The sequence below is a fragment of the Oncorhynchus clarkii genome, chromosome 12, assembly GCF_045791955.1.
Source record: "Oncorhynchus clarkii lewisi isolate Uvic-CL-2024 chromosome 12, UVic_Ocla_1.0, whole genome shotgun sequence".
Lineage (NCBI taxonomy): Eukaryota > Metazoa > Chordata > Actinopteri > Salmoniformes > Salmonidae > Oncorhynchus > Oncorhynchus clarkii.
Genome location: NC_092158.1, coordinates 28,802,477 through 28,821,823, shown reverse-complemented (window position 1 = coordinate 28,821,823; position 19,347 = coordinate 28,802,477). Strand labels below are relative to the sequence as shown.

General features: G+C 44.8%; 1 pseudogene; it reads left to right on the top strand.

Moving 5' to 3' along the window:
* The first annotated feature begins 6,793 nt into the window (after window positions 1-6,793).
* Window positions 6,794-18,260, top strand: LOC139421963 (protein phosphatase 1B-like; annotated as a pseudogene).
* Window positions 18,261-19,347: the final 1,087 nt, after the last annotated feature.

Genomic DNA, 19,347 nt, shown 5'->3' with positions numbered 1-19,347 from the left:
ATAACCCATATAAAACAAAGCCCTTATGGTCGTTCATCTTTTCAGTTTGATGCAGCTAGCAACTGGAACGAGCTGCACCAAACACTCAAACTGGACAGTTTTATCTCAATCTCTTCATTCAAAGACTCATGGACACTCTTACTGACAGTTGTGGCTGCTTTGCGTGATGTATTGTCTCTACCTTCTTGCCCTTTGTGCGGTTGTCTGTGCCCAATAATGTTTGTACCTTGTTTTGTGCTGCAACTATGTTGTGCTGCTGCCATATTGTGTTGCTACCATGCTGTGTTGTCTTGTGTTAATGCCAAGTTGTCTTAGGTCTCTCTTTATGTAGTGTTGTGTTCACTCTCATCGTGACGTGTGTTTTGTCCTATATTTTTATTTATTAAATAATCCCCCGTCCCCGCAGGAGGCCTTTTGGTAGGCTGTCATTGTAAATAAGAATTTGTTCTTAACTGACTTGCCTAGTTAAATTAAATAAACAAAATGTTACATTCATACACAAAAGCACTCTCGTGAAGACAAAATAAGATTCCCTTCATCATTGTTTATTTTTCTATTACAAATGAAATAATAAATGCTATAGGTTTTTGCAAAAGTATTCAGGCCCCTTTGATTTCTACACATTTTGTGTTTATTATATATTTTTTGATAAATAAAACATTAACTAAAATATAGTAGTTGCATAAGTATTCAGACCCTTTGTTTAGGCAAGCCTAAATTAGTTTAGGAGTAAAATTCAGCTTAACAAATCACATAAGTTACTTGGACTCTCTCTGTATGAAATAATAGGGGTTGACATGATTTTTGAATGACCAACTCCTACCTCTGTCCCCCATACATACAACATCTGTAAGGTCCCTCAGTCAAGTATTGAATTTCAAGCACAGATTCAAATACAAAGGCTTTTCAAAAGCTTCATAAAGGGCGGTGATTGGTGGATGGGTAACAATAACAATTCAGACATTGAAAATCTCTTTAAGCGTGGTCAAGTTAATATGTATGCTGTGGATAATGTATTAAACCACCCAGACATCAAAGATACAGGCGTCCTTCTGAACTGAGCTACAGGACAAGAATGAAACTGCTCAAGGATGTTACCATGAGGTCATTGGTGACTTTAAAACAGCTACAGAGTTCAATAGCTGTGATGGGAGAAAACTGAGGATGGAGCAACAACATTGTAGTGACTCCACAATAATGACCTAAATGACAGAGTGAAAAGATTAATGCAAATGTACAGAATAAAAATATCCAAAACATGCATATTGTAGGCAATTAGGCACTAAAGTAATAATGAGGGGGGGAAACACAGCAAAGGAACATGCTTTTTGGCCTAAATGCAGAGCCTTATATTTGGGGCAAATCCAACAACAAATCACCGAGTAACTGCCTCCTTATTTTCCAGAGTGTTGGTGGCTGCATCATGGTATGGGTATGCTTGACATTGGCAAATACTGGGGAGTTTCCGGATTTAAATAAAACGGGATGGAGCTAAGCACAGGCAAAATAGGAAAACCTGCTTGTCTGATTTACACCAGAGACTGGGAGAGGAATTCACCTTTCAGCAGGATAATAACCTACAACACTATGCCAAATTTAAACTGGAGTTGCTTACCAAGAAGACAGTGAATGTTCTTGAGTCGCCATTAGTATAATAATTGAGCCATGTTGTGAATGAGCTGGTCCCAATGCGTTAGGTTTTATCTTTACCTTGTCAGCTCAGACAGGATGACATAATAGGGGAGTAATGAACAAATGTTTTTGTTCCGTGGTGGCCAAGTTACAGATTTGACCTAAATATGCTAGAAAATCTATGGCAAATTGCTGTGTAGCCATGATCCCCAACATTTTGACAGAGCTGAAAGAATTTTGAAAATAATAATGGGCAAATATTGCGCAGGTGTGCAACGCTCTTATCGACTTACCCAAGAAGAATCACATTTGTAATCGATGCCAAAAGTGTTAACACAGGGAGCCGAATACTTATATATAAAAATAGATAATTTTCCTTCCCCTTTGACATTAGAGTATTTTGTGTAGATTGTAGCACAATAAAATGTGAAGAAATCCGAGGAGTCTGAATACTTTTGCAAGGCACTGTGAATCTCACAAATAATTTTTTTGTTGTTGTGATAACTTGTGAAAGAGAAGGGTTAATATCACCAGCTTAAAAGTCCTCCCATTAATTATTGCTTAAAATGACTGCTAGAGCTGCCCAGTGACAAGAGATGAGCTAAATAACATCTATGCTCGCTTCGAGGCAAATAACACTGAAACATGCATGAGAGCATGAGCTGTTCCGGACGACTGTGTGATCATGCTCTCCGCCGCCGATGTGAGTAAGACATTTAAACAGAATATCATTCACAAGGCTGCAGGGCCAGATGGATTACCAGGACGTGTACTCCGAACATGCGCTGACCAACTGGAAAGTTTATTCACTGACATTTTCAACCTCTCCCTGTCCGAGTGCAATGCCAACATGTTTCAAGTAGACCACCACAGTCCCTGTGCCCAAGAACACTAAGGTAACCTGCCTAAATGACTACCGACCCGTAGCACTCAGGTCTGTAGCCATGAAATGCTGGTCATGGCTCACATCAACACCATTATCCCAGAAACGCTAGACCCACTCCAGTTTTCATACTGCACCAACAGATCATGCAATCTCCATTGCATTCCACACTTCCCTTTCCCACCGGGACAAAAGGAACACCGGTGTGAGAATGCTATTCATTGACTACAGCTCAGCGTTCCACACCATAGTGCCCTTAAAGCTAATCACTAAGCTAAAGACCCTGGGACTAAACACCTCCCTCTGCAACTGGACCCTGGACTTCCTGATGGGCCGCCCCCAGGTGGTAAGGGTTGGTAACACATCCGCCACGCTGATCCTCAACATGTGGGTGCATACTCAGTTCCCTCCTGTACTAGCTGTTCACCCATGACTGCACGGCCAGGCACGACTCCAACACAATCATTAAGTTTGCCGATGTCACAACTGGTAGGCCTGATCACCGACAATGATGAGACAGCCTATAGGGAGGTCAGAGACCTGACCACGTGGTGCAAGGACAACAACCTCTCCCTCAACGTGATTGTTACGCACACCTCTGAAGAGGGAACGCATTACCCTGCTACAACTCAACTCTCCGTGAAGCGAAAGAGGTATGGACTGTAGGTGTGAGTAAGGATGACAAAAGGCAGATTTACCACTTACTAAGAATTTATTCCTTCACACGGTAATATGGGGAAAAGGGGCTGGACGGAACCAAAGCAAAGAAAGTAAATATCAAAGCCCCCCTCTCCTATCTTACCTGCCTAACCACTACTTACCTAATTTAGCACCACCTGGTGCACTAACCAAAATACAGGGGGTGGTCCGCCCAGGTCTTACCTAGTGTGCCTAGACAATGAATATACTACGGGTATATGTATGCCCGCGGGCCTCGCCTAAGCACTCCCTAGGTGCCTTCCCCTTTCCCCCCTGGGAACAAATGAAACAGAATATTAAACAATCCACTTCACAACAAAACTGAGAAAAAACTAACTCAGGCCATTAAAGAAGCTCTAACAAAGCAACAAACACAGAACATACCAAAGCTGCTACCAACAACAACTAACATAGTACATACCAACGACCAACATGCTATACCCCTCAGCCATCAACCTCCTCTCTCAGCAATGATCTATATCACAATCAATCTCTCTGCAATGATCTCTCAAGACAATTTCAAGGACAGCTTTTTTCCATCTACGTAACATTGCAAAAATCAGAAACTTTCTGTCCAAAAATGATGCAGAAAAATTAATCCATGCTTTTGTCACTTCTAGGTTAGACTACTGCAATGCTCTACTTTCCGGCTACCCGGACAAAGCACTAAATAAACTTCAGTTAGTGCTAAATACGGCTGCTAGAATCCTGACTAGAACCAAAACATTTGATCATATTACTCCAGTGCTAGCCTCTACACTGGCTTCCTGTCAAAGCAAGGCCTGATTTCAAGGTTTTACTGCTAATCTACAAAGCATTACATGGGCTTGCTCCTACCTATCTCTCTGATTTGGTCCTGCCGTACATACCTACACGTACGCTACGGTCACAAGACGCAGGCCTCCTAATTGTCCCTAGAATTTCTAAGCAAACAGCTGGAGGCAGTGCTTTCTCCTATAGAGCTCCATTTTTATGGAACGGTCTGCCTACCCATGTCAGAGACGCAAACTCGGTCTCAACCTTTAAGTCTCTACTGAAGACTCATCTCTTCAGTGGGTCATATGATTGAGTGTAGTCTGGCCCAGGAGTGGGAGGGTGAACGGAAAGGCTCTGGAGCAACGAACCGCCCTTGCTGTCTCTGCCTGGCCAGTTCCCCTCTTTCCACTGGGATTCTCTGCCTCTAACCCTATTACAGGGGCTGAGTCACTGGCTTACTGGGGCTCTCTCATGCCGTCCCTGGAGGGGGTGCGTCACCTGAGTGGGTTGAGTCACTGATGTGGTCATCCTGTATGGGTTGCCCCCCCCCCCCCCCCCCTGGGTTGTGCCGTGGCGGAGGTCTTTGTGGGCTATACTCAGCCTTGTCTCAGGATGGTAAGTTGGTGGTTGAAGATATCCCTCTAGTGGTGTGGGGGCTGTGCTTTGGCAAAGTGGGTGGGGTTATATCCTTCCTGTTTGGCCCTGTCCGGGGGTGTCCTCGGAATGGGCCACAGTGTCTCCTGACCCCTCCTGTCTCAGCCTCCAGTATTTATGCTGCAGTAGTAGTTTATGTGTCGGGGGGCTAGGGTCAGTTTGTTATATCTGGAGTACTTCTCCTGTCCTATTCGGTGTCCTGTGTGAATCTAGGTGTGCGTTCTCTAATTCTCTCCTTCTCTCTTTCTCTCTCTCGGAGGACCTGAGCCCTAGGACCATGCCCCAGGACTACCTGACATGATGACTCCTTGCTGTCCCCAGTCCACCTGGCCGTGCTGCTGCTCCAGTTTCAACTGTTCTGCCTTAATATTATTTGACCATGCTGGTCATTTATGAACATTTGAACATCTTGGCCATGTTCTGTTATAATCTCCACCCGGCACAGCCAGAAGAGGACTGGCCACCCCACATAGCCTGGTTCCTCTCTAGGTTTCTTCCTAAGTTTTGGCCTTTCTAGGGAGTTTTTCCTAGCCACCGTGCTTCTACACCTGCATTGCTTGCTGTTTGGGGTTTTAGGCTGGGTTTCTGTACAGCACTTTGAGATATCAGCTGATGTACGAAGGGCTATATAAATAAATTTGATTTGATTTGATTTGATTTGATCTCTTTTCTGAACAGAACACTGGCTTATATATAGCTTCAGAGGGAATGGGTAATTGGCAACAGCTGCGTCTTGACGAGGGGGTGGGGTCAGCTCTCCAATTAGCCATGTAGTCGACCAATCAGCTGCTTGGGGAGAATTCAGGAAGCCGTCTCCTGAAACACACACTCAAATGCACAAGCTATAACACAGAAACTGGGGAACGTAACAGTGATCAAGACAAAGGAGATGATTGTGGACTACAGGAAAAGGAGGACCGAGCACGCCCCCATTCTAGTCGACGGGGGGCTGCAGTGGAGCAGGTTGAGAGCTTCAAGTTCCTTGGCGTCCACATCACCAACAAACTAACATGGTCCAAGCACACCAAGACAGTCGTGAAGAGGGCACGAAAAAACCTATTCCCCCTCAGGAGACTGAAAAGATTTGGCATGGGTCCTCGAACCCTCAAAAGCAAGGCACTAAAGAGCGTAGTGCGTACGGCCCAGTACATCACCGGGGCCAAGCTTCCTGCCATCCAGGACCTCTATACCAGGCAGTGTCAGAGGAAGGCCCTAAAAACTGTCAAAGAATCCAGAGAATCCAGCCACCATAGGCTGTTTTCTCTGCTATCGCATGGCAAGCGGTACCGGAGCGCCAAGTCTAGGTCCATGAGGCTTTTAAACAGCTTCTACCCCCAAGCCATAAGACTCCTGAACAGCTAATCAAATGGCTACCCAGACTATTTGCATCCCCCCCCCCCCCCCTTGATCGCTGCTGCTCCTCTCTGTTATTATTATAAGTGCATTGTCACTTTAATAACTCTACCTACATGTACATATTTCCTCTATTACGTCGATGCCTCCCTGTATATAGCCCCGCTATTATTTACTGCTGCTCTTTAATCATTTGTTATTGTTATAGCTTACTTTTTTGAGGTATTTTCTTAAAACTGCATTGTTGGTTAAGGGCTTGTAAGTTAGTATTTCACTGTAAGGTGAACACCTGTTGTATTCGGCGCATGTGACAAACAACATTTGATTTGATTTGAATCAATCAAATCTAGTCTATACCAGGGTTCAGTATTTATTTGCATATGAATAATGGGTATGAATAGTGTCAGGCAAGTTCTAAATGAATACTGGCCAAGGCCAGAGCTAAGTGCGTCACAGATTCAGCTTAAGGCAAAGTAAAACACAAAAAATGAACCACCGCATGGCTCATAATGGGTTTCAAAGGGAGCATCAATGCATAATGTAAGCTTTCTTTCGCTCTCTCTTCCTGTCTCTCTCTTTCCCTGCCTCCTTCACTTCCTTACTCCCAGTCCCTCCCTCTCTCTCTCTCCCAGTTCCGCCCTCTCACATGCTGTCTGTGCTGCTATTATAAAAGGCTGACACTCCTCTAATCTGCAGGCGTAGAAGCTTGATAATCCAGACTCATTAAAGGTTGTGATTAGCAGAGATCTGGAAGGGGAGGAATGAAAAACAGAGGCACAGATAGGAAGGTAGGTAGGGAGAGAGGGAGAGGGACAGTGCATGCATGACATGGATGAGCTATGCTGCTCTGGGATTGGTGAACATAAATAGCCAAGCAATCACAGAGGAGGCAGGGAAAATAACAAGGCTAGCGAAAATATGGAGAAAGGGAAGAGCTATGAAAAAAAGATAGAGAAGGTGAAATCAAAAGACTACAGAGTAGAGGCTGCACTAACAAAGACAGAGAAGGTATAAAAATGGGAGAGAGTGCAGATCAGTGAGATTTCCAGAGAGAACAGGAAGAGAGAAGAGAGAGAGGGGGGTGAGCAGCTAGAAGCATCAGCACAGAGAAAATATGTCAGCCAGACAAACAGCATCAACCTGGGCACCCATACTCTGAGAGGCCTGGAGCAACGGGCCTATACAGGCAGCACACAGCAGGGCACAGGCCTAGCCAACGGCCCACAGGAGGGAGAGAAGACGCCCAGTCCACACTGTCAGCTGCTGTAGCCATGAGGACTGCACGGAAGGGGAGCATGGAGATGCCTGCATTTGTCCGGCAGCTGGTGAAAGAGACAGAGAAGAGGGTCAGCTCCTTCTTCAAAGGAGGGGGGCATGGAGGGGCAGAGCAAACAGACGGGGAAAGAGAGGAGGTGATCCCCAGCCCCTACCTGGACCGTCCCATCCTGGACAAGTTGACTGAGGAGGGTTGCTCCTGCTGGGGCCTGACCTACGCTCTGTGCAGCATGCAGGGCTGGAGGGCAAACATGGAGGACTACCACAACTGTGTGCCTCAGCTGGGCACAGGGCTGGCAGACTGGAGCTTCTTTGCTGTGTTTGATGGGCACGCGGGAAACAAAGTGGCACAGTACGTTTCACAACACCTGCTGGATCAGGTCCTAGCTACAGGTGAAAAAAACTTGACAGACTTATCATGTTACATACCAGCCAGTTTTATCTCTTAGTTTAAAAAGATGCTTGCTTCAAAATAGATGCATGAACAGATCTTGATACAATGATGGCTCATTCGAGAGCAGATATTTGTATGCAGCATTGTACTCTTAGGAGTAAAGAATGTGACTCCTCAAATATGTATTGAATAGTGTGTTAGAGAGAGGTTTATACCTGGTAATAACTATAAAAGATCACTACATTTTAGAAGAATATTACTGGTGACTGCCATTTTATCTTGCCAGTGTTGATGTGGTTATATAAATTATGTATATAAATGAATAACACCATTTAAAATTATACTGCCTGTGTGCACTGTGAACTAACTTCCTGTGTGTACTTACTGCTTGTGTACTTACTGCCTATTTATACTTACTGCATGGGTGTACTTACTGTACTGTCTGTGTCTTGTAGGAGGGATCGGGCCAGAGGACCACCCTGATCGGGTGAGAGGGAGCTTCACAGATGGCTTCCTACATACAGACAAACACCTGCTGACTGCAGCCCGCCGTGAGGGCTGGGAGCGGGGTGGCACCACCGTGACCTCCACACTCATCTCACCACGATACATCTACTTCGCCAACTGTGGAGACTCGCGTGCCATGCTGTGCCAGGCAGGGCAGGTGTGCTTCTCCACTGAGGACCACAAGCCCTGCAGCCCTCTGGAGAGGGAGCGTATCGAGAGCGCCGGCGGCTCCGTGTCCCTGCAGCGCATCAACGGCTCCTTGGCCGTGTTACAAGGGGACAGTGAACCGGCCGCCCACCCAACAGATGGTGTCTCCGGAGCCAGAGGTGTGTGTGGTGGAGCGGTCGCCCGGGGATGAGTTTCTGGTGCTGGCCTGTGATGGGGTGTGGGACACGGTCTCCAACAAGGAGCTATGTGCCTTCATCCAGAGTCGGCTGCGCGTCTGCACTGACCTCAGAGATGTCTGTTCCCAGGTCATTGACCTCTGCCTCTACAAGGTCAGTACTCATGGTCATAGATCACCTGTAGATCAGTGCATGTGGACCACATCAGTGACCTTTATAAATAATCCCTACATGTACATGTTGGAGCATAAGTGTATCAATTCGCTGTCAAAATGTGGATGCACTTTCCTTAATGTAGACAGGGCAACATTCTCTGATCTGGTTAAACGAGCCACACGCACATGCTGTTAGTTAATCAATCTGTGATTACATTATTTTAGCAGAGGCTTTATTTTCTATTTCATAATCTTAATCCTGTGAAATAATCATCAAATCAAATCAAATGTATTTATATACCCCTTCGTACATCAGCTGATATTTCAAAGTGCTGTACAGAAACCCAGCCTAAAACCCCAAACAGCAGGCAATGCAGGTGTAGAAGCACGGTGGCTAGGAAAAACTCCCTAGAAAGGCCAAAACCCAGGAAGAAACCTAGAGAGGAACCAGGCTATGTGGGGTGGCCAGTCCTCTTCTGGCTGTGCCGGGTGGAGATTATAACAGAACATGGCCAAGATGTTCAAATGTTCATAAATGACCAGCATGGTCAAATAATAATAATCACAGGCAGAACAGTTGAAACTGGAGCAGCAGCAAGGCCAGGTGGACTGGGGACAGCAAGGAGTCATCATGTCAGGTAGTCCTGAGGCATGGTCCTAGGGCTCAGGTCCTCCGAGAGAGCGAAAGAAAGAAAGAGAGAAAGAGAGAATTAGAGAGAGCATACTTAAATTCACACATGACACCGGATAGGACAGGAGAAGTACTCCAGATGTAACAAACTGACCCAAGCCCCACGACACATAAACTACTGCAGCATAAATACTGGAGGCTGAGACAGGAGGGGTCAGGAGACACTGTGGCCCCATCCGATGACACCCCCGGACAGGGCCAAACAGGAAAGATATAACCCCACCCACTTTGCCAAAGCACAGCCCCCACACCACTAGAGGGATATCTTCAACCACCAACTTACCATCCTGAGACACGGCCGAGTATAGCCCACAAAGATCTCCGCCACTGCACAACCCAAGAGGGGGGGGGGGGGTGCCAACCCAGACAGGAAGAACACATCAGTGACTCAACCCACTCAAGTGACGCACCCCTCCTAGGGACGGTATGAAAGAGCCCTAGTAAGCCAGTGACTCAGCCCCTGTAATAGGGTTAGAGGCAGAGAATCCCAGTGGAAAGAGGGGAACCGGCCAGGCAGAGACAGCAAGGGTGGTTCGTTGCTCCAGAGCCTTTCCGTTCACCTTCCCACTCCTGGGCCAGACTACACTCAATCATATGACCCACTGAAGAGATGAGTCTTCAGTAAAGACTTAAAGGTTGAGACCGAGTTTGCATCTCTCACATGGGTAGGCAGACCATTCCATAAAAATGGAGCTCTATAGGAGAAAGCCCTGCCTCCAGCTGTTTGCTTAGAAATTCTAGGGACAATTAGGAGGCCTGCGTCTTGTGACCGTAGCATACGTGTAGGTATGTACGGCAGGACCAAATTAGAGAGATAGGTAGGAGCAAGCCCATGTAATGCTTTGTAGGTTAGCAGTAAAACCTTGAAATCAGCCCTTGCCTTGACAGGAAGCCAGTGTAGGGAGGCTAGCACTGGAGTAATATGATCAAATATTTTGGTTCTAGTCAGGATTCTAGCAGCCGTATTTAGCACTAACTGAAGTTTATTTAGGGCTTATCCGGGTAGCCGGAAAGTAGAGCATTGCAGTAGTCTAACCTAGAAGTGACAAAAGCATGGATACATTTTTCTGCATCATTTTTGGACAGAAAGTTTCAGATTTTTGCAATGTTACGTAGATGGAAAAAAGCTGTCCTTGAAACAGTCTTGATATGTTCTTCAAAAGAGAGATCAGGGTCCAGAGTAACGCCGAGGTCCTTCACAGTTTTATTTGAGACGACTGTACAACCATTAAGATTGATTGTCAGATTCAACAGATTCAATCTCTTTGTTTCTTGGGACCTAGAACAAGCATCTCTGTTTTGTCCGAGTTTAAAAGTAGAAAGTTTGCAGCCATCCACTTCCTTATGTCTGAAACACTTGCTTCTAGCGAGGGCAATTTTGGGGTTTCACCATGTTTCATTGAAATATACAGCTGTGTGTCATCTGCATAGCAGTGAAAGTTAACATTATGTTTTCGAATGACATCCCCAAGAGGTAAAATATATAGTGAAAACAATAGTAATCCTAAAACGGAACCTTGAGGAACACCAAAATGTACAGTTGATTTGTAAGAGGACAAACCATTCACAGAGACAAACTGATATCTTTCCGACAGATAAGATCTAAACCAGGCCAGAACTTGTCCGTGTAGACCAATTTGGGTTTCCAATCTCTCCAAAAGAATGTGGTGATCGATGGTATCAAAAGCAGCACTAAGGTCTAGGAGCACGAGGACAGATGCAGAGCCTCGGTCTGATGCCATTAAAAGGTAATTAAAAGGTAACTCCTGGCAGAGTTGTGCAGACTCAGGACAACTGAGCTTTGAAGGAATACGCAGATTTAAAGATGAGTCCGTAATTTGCTTTCTAATAATCATGATCTTTTCCTCAAAGAAGTTCATTAATTTATTACTGCTGAAGTGAAAGCCATCCTCTCTTGGGGAATGCTGCTTTTTAGTTAGCTTTGCGACAGTATCTAAAAAGGAATTTCAGATTGTTCTTATTTTCCTCAATTAAGTTGGAAAAATAGGATGATCGAGCAGCAGTAAGGGCTCTTCGATACTGCACGGTACTGTCTTTCCAAGCTAGTCGGAAGACTTCCAGTTTGGTGTGGCGCCATTTCCGTTCCAATTTTCTGGAAGCTTGCTTCAGAGCTCGGGTATTTTCTGTATACCAGGGAGCTAGTTTCTTATGAGAAATGTTTTTAGTTATTAGGGGTGCAACTGCAGCTAGGGTATTGCGCAAAGGTTAAATTGAGTTCCTCAGTTAGGTGGTTAACTGATTTTTGTCCTCTGGCGTCCTTGGGTAGAAAGAGGGAGTCTGGAAGGACATCAAGGAATCTTTGTGTTGTCTGTGAATTTATAGCACGACTTTTGATATTCCTTGGTTGGGGTCTGAGCAGATTATTTGTTGCAATTGCAAACGTAATGGTCCGATAGTCCAGGATTATGAGGAAAAACATTAAGATCCACAACATTTATTCCATGGGACAAAACTAGGTCCAGACTATGACTGTGACAGTGAGTAGGTCCAGAGACATGACAAAACCCACTGAGGGCAAAACCCACTGAGTCGATGATGGCTCCGAAAGCCTTTTGGAGTGGGTCTGTGGACTTTTCCATGTGAATATTAAAGTCACCAAAGATTAGAATATTACCTGCTATGACTACAAGGTCCGATAGGAATTCAGGGAACTCAATGAGGAACGCTGTATATAGCCCAGGAGGCCTGTAAACAGTAGCTATAAAAAGTGATTGAGTAGGTTGCATAGATTTCATGACTAGAAGCTCAAAAGACGAAAACTTCATTTTTTTTTTTGTAAATTGAAATTTGCTATCGTAAATGTTAGCAACACCTCCGCCTTTGCGGGATGCACGGGGGATATGGTCACTAGTGTAGCCAGGAGGTGAGGCCTCATTTAACACAGTAAATTCATTAGGCTTAAGCCATGTTTCAGTCAGGCCAATCACATCAAGATTATGATCAGTGATTAGTTCATTGACTATAATTGCCTTTGAAGTAAGGGATCTAACATTAAGTAGCCCTATTTTGAGATTCTTCTTTCAATAATGACAGGAATGGAGGAGGTCTTTATCCTAGTGAGATTGCTAAGGCGAACACCGCCATGTTTAGTTTTGCCCAACCTAGGTCGAGGCACAGACACGGTCTCAATGGGGATAGCTGAGCTGACTACACTGACTGTGCTAGTGGCAGACTCCACTATGCTGGCAGGCTGGCTAACAGCCTGCTGCCTGACATGCACCCTATTTCATTGTGGAGCTAGAGGAGTTAGAGCCCTGTCTATGTTGGTAGATAAGATGAGAGCACCCCTCCAGCTAGGATGGAGTTTGTCACTCCTCAACAGGCCAGGCTTGGTCCTGTTTGTGGGTGAGTCCCAGAAAGAGGGCCAATTATCTACAAATTCTATCTTTTGGGAGGGGCAGAAAACAGTTTTCAACCAGCGATTGAGTTGTGAGACTGCTGTAGAGCTCATCACTCCCCCTAACTGGGAGGGGGCCAGAGACAATTACTCGATGCCGACACATCTTTCTAGCTGATTTACACGCTGAAGCTATGTTGCGCTTGGTGATCTCTGACTGTTTCATCCTAACATCGTTGGTGCCGACGTGGATAACAATATCTCTATACTCTCTACACTCGCCAGTTTTAGCTTTAGCCAGCACCATCTTCAGATTAGCCTTAACGCCGGTAGCCCTGCCCCTGGTAAACTGTGTGATCGCTGGATGATTCGTTTTAAGTCTAATACTGCGGTTAATGGAGTCGCCAATGACTAGAGTTTTCCATTTTTCAGACCTAATGGTGGGAAGCTTCGGCGTCTCAGACCCCGTAACGGGAGGAGTAGAGACCAGAGAAGGCTCGGCATCTGGCTCCGACTCGTTGCTTAATGGGGAAAACCGGTTGAAAGTTTCTGTCTGCTGAATGAGCGACACCGGCTGAGCATTCCTACAGCATTTCCCTCCAGAAACCGTGAGAAAGTTGTCCGGCTGCGGGGACCGTGCGAGGGGATTTATACTAACGTTACTATCTGTACTTACTGGTGGCACAGACGCTGTTTCATCCTTTCCTACACTGAAATTACCCTTGCCTAACGATTGCGTCTGAAGCTGGGCTTGTAGCACAGCTATCCTCGCCGTAAGGCGATCGTTCTCCTGTATATTATGAGTACAGCGACTGCAATTAGAAGGCATCATGTTAATGTTACTACTTAGCTTCGGCTGGTCCTGACGAACCACGTCCAGATAAAGCATCATGTTCAAATCAAATCAAATCAAATCAAATTTATTTATATAGCCCTTCGTACATCAGCTGATATCTCAAAGTGCTGTACATAAACCCAGCCTAAAACCCCAAACAGCAAGCAATGCAGGTGTAGAAGCACGGTGGCTAGGAAAAACTCCCTAGAAAGGCCAAAACCTAGGAAGAAACCTAGAGAGGAACCAGGCTATGTGGGGTGGCCAGTCCTCTTCTGGCTGTGCCGGGTGGAGATTATAACAAAACATGGTCAAGATGTTCAAATGTTCATAAATGACCAGCATGGTCGAATAATAATAAGGCAGAATAGTTGAAACTGTTAATGTTACTACTTAGCTTCGGCTGTTGGAGGTCCTGACGAACCACGTCCAGATAAAGCATCATGTTAATGTTACTACTTAGCTTCGGCTGTTGGAGGTCCTGTAGAACTACGTCCAGATAAAGCATCATGTTAATGTTACACTTAGCTTCGGCTGGTCCTGATGAACCGTGTCCAGATAAAGCATCATGTTAATGTTACTACTTAGCTTCGGCTGGTCCTGACGAACCACGTCCAGATAAAGCATCATGTTAATGTTACTACTTAGCTTCGGCTGGTCCTGACGAACCACGTCCAGATAAAGCATCATGTTAATGTTACTACTTAGCTTCGGCTGGTCCTGATGAACCGTGTCCAGATAAAGCATCATGTTAATGTTACTACTTAGCTTCGGCTGGTCCTGACAAACCACGTCCAGATAAAGCATCATGTTAATGTTACTACTTAGCTTCGGCTGGTCCTGACGAACCACGTCCAGATAAAGCATCATGTTAATGTTACTACTTAGCTTCGGCTGGTCCTGACGAACCACGTCCAGATAAAGCATCATGTTAATGTTACTACTTAGCTTCGGCTGTTGGAGGTCCTGACGAACCATGTCCAGATAAAGCATCATGTTAATGTTACTACTTAGCTTCGGCTGGTCCTGACGAACCACGTCCAGATAAAGCATCATGTTAATGTTACTACTTAGCTTCGGCTGGTCCTGACGAACCATGTCCAGATAAAGCATCATGTTAATGTTACTACTTAGCTTCGGCTGGTCCTGATGAACCACGTCCAGATAAAGCATCATGTTAATGTTACTACTTAGCTTCGGCTGTTGGAGGTCCTAACGAACCATGTCCAGATAAAGCATCATGTTAATGTTACTACTTAGCTTCGGCTGGTCCTGACGAACCACGTCCAGATAAAGCATCATGTTAATGTTACTACTTAGCTTCGGCTGTTGGAGGTCCTGACAAACCATGTCCAGATAAAGCATCATGTTAATGTTACTACTTAGCTTCGGCTGGTCCTGACGAACCACATCCAGATAAAGCATCATGTTAATGTTACTACTTAGCTTCGGCTGGTCCTGATGAACCGTGTCCAGATAAAGCATCATGTTAATGTTACTACTTAGCTTTGGCTGGTCCTGACGAAACACGTCCAGATAAAGCATGTTAATGTTACTACTTAGCTTCGGCTGTTGGAGGTCCTGACGAACCATGTCCAGATAAAGCATCATGTTAATGTTACTACTTAGCTTCGGCTGGTCCTGACGAACCACGTCCAGATAAAGCATCATGTTAATGTTACTACTTAGCTTCGGCTGGTCCTGTAGAACCACGTCCAGATAAAGCATCATGTTAATGTTACTACTTAGCTTCGGCTGGTCCTGACGAACCACGTCCAGATAAAGCATCATGTTAATGTTACTACTTAGCTTCGGCTGGTCCTGATGAACCGTGTCCAGATAAAGCATCATGTTAATGGTACTACTTAGCTTCGGCTGGTCCTGACGAACCACGTCCAGATAAAGCATCATGTTAATGTTACTACTTAGCTTCGGCTGGTCCTGATGAACCACGTCCAGATAAAGCATCATGTTAATGTTACTACTTAGCTTCGGCTGTTGGAGGTCCTAACGAACCATGTCCAGATAAAGCATCATGTTAATGTTACTACTTAGCTTCGGCTGGTCCTGACGAACCACGTCCAGATAAAGCATCATGTTAATGTTACTACTTAGCTTCGGCTGGTCCTGATGAACCACGTCCAGATAAAGCATCATGTTAATGTTACTACTTAGCTTCGGCTGTTGGAGGTCCTGTAGAACCACGTCCAGATAAAGCATCATGTTAATGTTACTACTTAGCTTCGGCTGGTCCTGATGAACCACGTCCAGATAAAGCATCATGTTAATGTTACTACTTAGCTTCGGCTGGTCCTGATGAACCACGTCCAGATAAAGCATCATGTTAATGTTACTACTTAGCTTCGGCTGGTCCTGACGAACCACGTCCAGATAAAGCATCATGTTAATGTTACTACTTAGCTTCGGCTGGTCCTGATGAACCGTGTCCAGATAAAGCATCATGTTAATGTTACTACTTAGCTTCGGCTGGTCCTGACGAACCACGTCCAGATAAAGCATCATGTTAATGTTACTACTTAGCTTCGGCTGTTGGAGGTCCTGTAGAACCACGTCCAGATAAAGCATCATGTTAATGTTACTACTTAGCTTCGGCTGGTCCTGACGAACCACGTCCAGATAAAGCATCATGTTAATGTTACTACTTAGCTTCGGCTGGTCCTGTAGAACCACGTCCAGATAAAGCATCATGTTAATGTTACTACTTAGCTTCGGCTGGTCCTGACGAACCACGTCCAGATAAAGCATCATGTTAATGTTACTACTTAGCTTCGGCTGGTCCTGATGAACCACGTCCAGATAAAGCATCATGTTAATGTTACTACTTAGCTTCGGCTGGTCCTGACGAACCACGTCCAGATAAAGCATCATGTTAATGTTACTACTTAGCTTCGGCTGTTGGAGGTCCTGACGAACCACGTCCAGATAAAGCATCATGTTAATGTTACTACTTAGCTTCGGCTGTTGGAGGTCCTGTAGAACCACGTCCAGATTAAGCATCATGTTAATGTTACTACTTAGCTTCGGCTGGTCCTGATGAACCGTGTCCAGATAAAGCATCATGTTAATGTTACTACTTAGCTTCGGCTGGTCCTGACGAACCATGTCCAGATAAAGCGTCCGGAGTAAAAAAGTTGGAAAAAAAAAAAAAAGTTGAGGGAAAAACCAAAAATATAAACGGTTATTAAAAAGCAAAAACCGTAAAGTTGTCAGGTAGCAAAGTAAGGTTGGCAACAAAACGCACAGCAACACTTAAATGAGTCTGCAAGTTGTGACCGGAAATGGCGTCAAAAATGGCGATAAGAAATACGATTATTGAGGATATACCAGCAGGTTTAGACAGACTACTTGGAATTGAATGTGTGGTGCCACAAGACCTTTACAAACACATACACACCAGCACACACCCATTAAACACATACTCTGTGTGTACACAGGCTAAGTGAGCTGAGCTGGGCTGGCTTGTGGTTGTATAACAGTGTTCTAGTTTAGAGGTGCTACCCAACAACCTGACAATGTCACAGTTTCTAACCCTCTCACACACTTCACCACACTTCACCTTAGTAATCATTTCGAGAATCAGTTCAGTTCTGCATGAAGGAGGAAGTAGGCTATTCATGTTCCTGAAAGGAGACACAGTGCTTTAGCTTTGCTGTGTGGACGGCCAGTGTTAAACAAAGGCTAAGGTTGCCTACAGCATTGGTACATTAGACTTATATTGGCCCACTCAGGTCACATCAGGGAAGCCAATGCTGCTTGCTCACATCTTACAGACAGGCACACATAATCTAAAGCCAACACAGTCTCCAACGGCTAACATCAGTCACTGAAAACAGCTACCTGTGGCTAACAATCTATTCTAACACACCTACTATCAGTTGAGTATGGGTGACCTCTTCGACAAAAGGGGCCTTATTTCGTAAGGATCAGATGAATACAGAAGAGAAGTGGTCGTAATTGGAGGTCAAAGGTCACTACTTAGCACCTGCCCTCAGAGCAGGCGTCTGTTGTAATCCTGCTAGGTAGCTTTCTAGTAAGCCTTGTTTGGCACTCACCTGATTTGGCACTTGACCAACAACAACATCTACAGCGCAGGTGATTTTCACCATTATCATAATGGTTGGAAAGATTATCCTATATCACACTCTGTTCAGAGGTCAGCATACATCACTAAGATTCACTAATAACAGTCAACCCTGTTTACAAACGTAAGACGTACTCATGTCAGGTCTGTACTGTACCCTAACATGAGGTCATCTCTGTGTACTGTAACTGTAGCTACTAATCCTGGTTGGCTTGTTCTCCTCTGCAGGGCAGTCTGGACAATATCAGTATCATCTTGGTCTGCTTCCCTGGCGCCCCCCAGCTCTCAGCAGAAGCAATACACCAGGAGGCAGAGCTGGAAGACCTGCTGGAGTCCAAAGTGGCAGGTGCAGTGATGTGGCGGTCGTTGTGTGCATACTTATATACCCCCACTTCAGTTTATCCATGAGTTTACAACAGGATTTACACTGCTATAGTTAATTGCCCCTGAGAGAGGGCATTTTAATCATTGTTTTGTTTGTAACTACTGCCCTCTTCCTTTGATAGAGATTTATGAGGAACTGAGTACTCAGGGGAAGGAGCCTGACCTGTTCTCTGTCCTCACTGTTCTGGCAAACACTGATGTCCCAGGCTTACCACCTGGAGGCGGTCTGCAGAGCAAGTAAATTCATCTGAATGCATGGTGCTAAAAGTTCATTACAGTACAAGAGGTACTAAATAACAAAGTATAGTAAGGATCATCTGAGTAAAGAAACTGCTTGTCCTCAAACCTGTTTCCTGTGTGTTGCAGAAGGAACTGTACCATCTCTGCTTATTACGAAAAGAAAGAGGCACACAATCCTACTACAGCTAATGTAAGGGTTTGTATTTATAACAAACTGTCTCAGTTACTATACCAAAACGATATAATCTCAGACTTTGTCAGAATTTATGCACAGTCACCTCACAGCAGTCTACATTTTTCTCCAGGGGCTTGGTGGTTCTGAGAAGCTCGTCTAGGTTCTGTCGTATGGGAAACGTCTCTGGAAGACAATCAATGCCAAAAAAACTGTTTTCATTATGTGGCAATTCAACCAATCACAAAAGGAATGTTGTCTCTCATCCCTCATGCCAAGTAAAATCCTGATGTAACAAGTACAACGCAATTTGTGAAAGCTGAAACTATAGATTTTATATTTATACAATATGGGGAACATTTTATTTTATAGGACCTGGCGCTTTGAAACACAGAGATTCTGGCTCAGCAATATGATTCAGTAGTTGACAAACCATCTGATATACAGTGGGGAGAACAAGTATTTGATACACTGCCCGATTTTGCAGGTTTTCCACTTACAAAGCATGTAGAGGTCTGTAATTTTTATTATAGGTACACTTCAACTGTGAGAGACGGAATCTAAAACAAAAATCCAGAAATCACTGTATGAATTTTAAGTAATTCATTTGCATTTTATTGCATGACATAAGTATTTGATCACCTACCAACCAGTAAGAATTCCGGCTCTCACAGACATGTTAGTTTTTCTTTAAGAAGCCCTCCTGTTCTCCACTCATTACATGTATTAACTGCACCGGTTTGAACTCGTTACCTGTATAAAAGACACCTGTCCACACACTCAATCAAACAGACTCCAACCTCTGCACAATGGCCAAGACCAGAGAGCTGTGTAAGGACATCAGGGATAAAATGGTAGACCTGCACAAGGCTGGGATGGGCTACAGGACAATAGGAAAGCAGCTTGGTGAGAAGGC